The sequence below is a fragment of the Rhagoletis zephyria genome, unplaced genomic scaffold (genome assembly GCF_001687245.7).
Source record: "Rhagoletis zephyria isolate East Lansing unplaced genomic scaffold, Rhagoletis_zephyria_1.1 Rzeph_scaffold_00007, whole genome shotgun sequence".
Lineage (NCBI taxonomy): Eukaryota > Metazoa > Arthropoda > Insecta > Diptera > Tephritidae > Rhagoletis > Rhagoletis zephyria.
In genome coordinates, this window is record NW_016157091.1 from 949839 (window position 1) to 954459 (window position 4621).

Here is a 4621-nt window from a genome sequence, read left to right on the forward strand (position 1 = left end):
ACATACCTTTAGCTGTAGCTGAGTTTGCAGAGGTGCTCGCTGTTATTTCTTAGATTCCAGACGGTCGCAATATGTTGAAATGTTAACACAAACTTTAGTTTTGTATTACCGAGCTATGAAAAAGCATCTGCGAAGCGCAGAATGGAAGCGTATTTGAACGAAAAAGCCGCCGAACACATATCTATGTAAAGTAAACAAGCCCCCCGCTGCATCCCTTATTCGATAGTTCCGAACTTGTTCTAAATTCGACAAACAAGATCTAGTTCGTTCTGCATCCCTTTTTCTATAGTTCCGAACCATTTCTAAATTCGTCACTTTAGATATCGATTTCTGTGAAAAAAACTGAAAAAAATTAGTATTTTAAAAGTACCCATTTTCGCCGATTTCGGACTGGTGGAGATCTAGTTCATATCGGTCTAGTTCCTTTTTGGGGATAAAGACCTAGTACGGAACTAGAAATTTGATTCACTAGTCCGCGTTTCCCTGCAGGGACGACAGAGATTCTAATTCTGTTAATATTTTAGAGTTTGATAAACTGGTTGCGGGCTCAGTGAAATTTTATTTAACTTTCCTTACAATATTTGTGTAAAGAAAAATGTAAATATATCGTCACCTGAAATGCGAAAAGACGTAACAACATGTAACTGAAATGGAAAAGGTAGTGCTAATTTTTTTATTTTTTTCATTAAAAGATGTGGGAGTTTTAATTCGATGAAATCCATTTTTGAACTTTGAACTGAATTTTGAATTTTGTATTAGTTACGGCTTTTTGAATTTCAACGGCGATGTTTATTACGTCTTTTTGCATTTCAGGTGTTATGTGATCAAATTTTTACTTTACAATTGCTTTGTAAACCACCTCTCTGAGTCAATATGGCAACAATAAGAAACAGTAATCTTTACCGTTAGTTCAATTTTTTGAATCAGCACACAGGTCGAATAAGTTTGTATTGCAGGTGCCGAAAAAGTGATAATATCTTGTCGCAGCGCATGTTTTCCTGCAGAAAGTGGTCGATGCTTGCTTACCTCCGATTTTAATTTGTAAATTGTGGTATTTCAACGTTTTCAACTTAACATGTCGTGTTTAAAAGTGGTGCTTTCAATTGTAAGTGGGCTGGTGTTGCTGTTTGAGAACTGTGAAGCTGTGGAAGCTTTTGACAAATCTCCAAAGGACCAAAAGGAAAAATCAACTAAGTTGCCGCCTTGTAAATCATGCACTGGGCTTGTGGAATCATTTAATTTGGTGAGTGCGTGGCAGTAATAACAAATTTGTGTCGTATTAATAAAAACTTTGCTTACAGGGTTTGGAAAAAATAAGTCGCTGCAAGCATGCCGGTGGTGATGCAGCTTAATTTCCATAATTTGAAGATTTGTCAATTCCAAATCAACACGGGCTTCATACCGGAACAAGAAACATTGATAACATTTTCCTCGAATGATCTCGATGATTTACCGGATGCCAATCAGGTTCCTCATGACTTTTCGGTTTCGCTGTCGTTGAGTTTCACGGATAACGAATCCTCCTTGGTTACCAGCAAAGCCCATAAGAATCGCACAACATATATTTAGTTCGCAATTAGAATTCGAGGAAATGGTGGATAATTTCGGCAAGTCCCTATAGTATTTCGGCCCATTTCATTAATTTATTTATTTTCCTTACTACAGTGACAAAACCTAGTTCCATCAACAAACCTACGCCTGTTAGGTCAGCTGCTTCGGTAGATAACGCCTATTTACCAGATGCTACCGAAATAAAGCAATAGGATGTACCTCGAATCCAACCTCAACCATCACCACCAATAGACATGCTCAGTTTAAACCAGCCCCAACCCCAGCTGCCGGTGCAAGATCCACAAGCCACTGTTATGCCAACGAGTGACGCTAGTTTCGATTTGCTTGGAGCATTCGGGGATGATAATTCATCTGACATTGGCTCGGCTCCAATACCTGATATTTTAGGTAAGGATTTGGTAGATTCAAAAAAGTCTTAGACTGAATTGAGACCTAAATTTCTATTTTAGAAATTAATGTACAACCAACTTCAAATGCCAACCTTGATGATATCTTCGGTTCAGTTGGTTCATCGGCGCCGAAAATCACCCTTTAGTTTGATAGTTTTTCTGTACACCAGCCGACACCAACTAGTGCAAACACTTCAGCGACGACTACAGTAATCCCAACCTGGTGTACTAGTTGGTGTAGTGGTAGTTGGTGTCATAGTTATTTTTCTTCTCTGTTTTTGGAAGCTAGTGCAATGAGGTATAGTTTTAATAAACATTTATTCGATTTACAATTTTTACTACTATAGTCTTTATTTTGCAGTATATTATATACATATATGTGCAGTATATTATATTTTANTTGGAAGCTAGTGCAATGAGGTATAGTTTTAATAAACATTTATTCGATTTACAATTTTTACTACTATAGTCTTTATTTTGCAGTATATTATATACATATATGTGCAGTATATTATATTTTAATTTATCCACTTAGTTAAGTTTAACTATAACGAAGCAAAATGATGTGTAAAAACAAGTAATTGCTATTAAATCTAAGTAAAAAAATTATATAATTTAAATGATAATTATTAAAAAGATACATGCATACATATATACGTTAAGAACATAAATATATATAGGATATAAAATTTTAATCTCTTTGTCAACTTAATTGCGGCCCTGAAAAGGGTCTCTTGTTGATTGGTATATATGTATTTATCTAAGCATAAAATTCTAATCTCTTTGTTAATTAATTGGCGGCCCTGAAAAGGGCCTTTGGATAAATCATATTACTTGCCTGCAAATAAATAAGTATATATTTGTATAAAATACGCTTGATGATTTTTTAAAACTAGGGACTTACGTAGCATGCAAGTATTTTAATTTTAGGCGTCTGAAACGCTGAGATCAGTGCGTGTGAAATGCGGATGTTGATTCATGCTGCAAGTAAAGAACGGTTAATTTCTACAAATTTAGGTTTTAGTTAGTGACGCCAATAACAATGAATGCGAAAGACTCCATGCATATAACAGGGAGTCGGTAACGTCGATAACGATGTTTAACCGCAGATTAGTGTTGACCAGACATTGAGTAACCGGCCCTAAGTTTTTTATAATTAATTAACTGGCAAAACTTTTTCCTGCGAAGGCGGCCTTCAGTCGCGCTTAGGGATCATAACCCTTACTAACCAGAATTCTTCTTTCTGTTTTGCCGGAGAAGAGTGGTAGAACATCTTCCTGCGTAGGCGGCCTTCGGCCGCGCTTAAGGATTATAACCCTTACGCAACCCGCAGATTTCTCCTTTCTGTGCTGCCGGACAAGAGTGTCAGAACTTCTTACTACGCAGAATTCGCCCTTCTGTGGCAGTAGTAACTTCATACACACCTATACACAAGAATATCGAGGGCTTATATTCAATACCCTCTATCTGCATTTTTCATAATGATGAGAATGAGGTTCTGATATAAAAATTCCCCTAAGACTTAACTGTCATTGGTGATGTAAATGCTGACCTTGTATCACACTTGACAGAAAACTTTACTTTTAAATTGCAAAGTCAGTAGCTTGTCTCTGTTCTACAAAACGCGAATTCGTATATGAATACGTCGCCCTGTTCTCTACTGCTAATGAGCAATCCTCAATTAAAACATACAATATGCTTTGTTATTTATCTTTTGGTTTAATCGTTACTTTAAATTGTTCTTAAATGTCAAGTTTTACCTAATTTTAAAATAAATATATATTAGATATATATATTTTTATTTTATTTCTACTTGAAATCAACGAAATTTTCTTTTAATATTCAGAGTGCTCGAAGCACGTCGTCTTTTTTGCTCAGATCTCCACACTTAAATTATAAAAAAATAATAATAATTTTGTACAATACATATAAAATTTTACCAACTTTTTCCTTTCTTAGGGCCGTTAACTTTCATTATATGTTTCGATGTTGTTTAAAAAATAGCGCACAATGAAAAAAACGGCAAAAAAACATACCAAAGTTTTTATAATAAGTAATACAACACAGAAATTTTTTCCGTGCATTACCACCAAAACATTCTCATTTTTTGTTTCGTAACTAGTACATTCTCATTTTAAGACTTTTCTCTTTTTGGCGGGCACTGCTTTACATAGTACTCGGATATATTTGGTATTTTGAAGGTGGCAACTACATTCAATCAGCATGAAATGCAACTCTGTGAAATTAGCTGAAAACAGTCGTAGTACATTGTTGCTATCTCTTTCTTTCAAATTTTGATGGGTTTCATTCTCGCTAGTATTTACACAGTATTGAACTAATATATGTCCATACTTGCATTTGTGTTGGTTCACTGGTGTGTGTGTAATAGTTTCCGTCAGGTTTGTCTAGTAGGGAAGTTGTTTATGTGAAAACTTCAGATAGAGGCTATTGAATATATGCCCTCGATGTTCTTGTAGATCTATCAACTGTAAATGGCACCGAAAAAATTTACTAGGCAAACAAACATACAAAAAAAATAGCTCAAAGTGGACCATCCATTCTCGAGCTATGCGCCGTCTGACGTACGCAACTTTGGTATATACATATACAGTATATTTTGCTTAGCTGCCCATCCTTCTTTGCACGAAAAACTTGTGCAC

At 35.4% G+C, this 4621-nt stretch overlaps 1 long non-coding RNA gene across 1 annotated transcript; it reads left to right on the top strand.

Annotated features, from left to right (window-relative positions):
- The first annotated feature begins 1670 nt into the window (after positions 1-1670).
- On the top strand, positions 1671-2359 carry LOC108357975 (uncharacterized). Its single transcript, XR_001846686.1, has 3 exons — positions 1671-1959; positions 2022-2259; positions 2323-2359. It is a non-coding gene; the product is annotated as an uncharacterized LOC108357975 (long non-coding RNA).
- The last annotated feature ends 2262 nt before the right edge of the window (positions 2360-4621 follow it).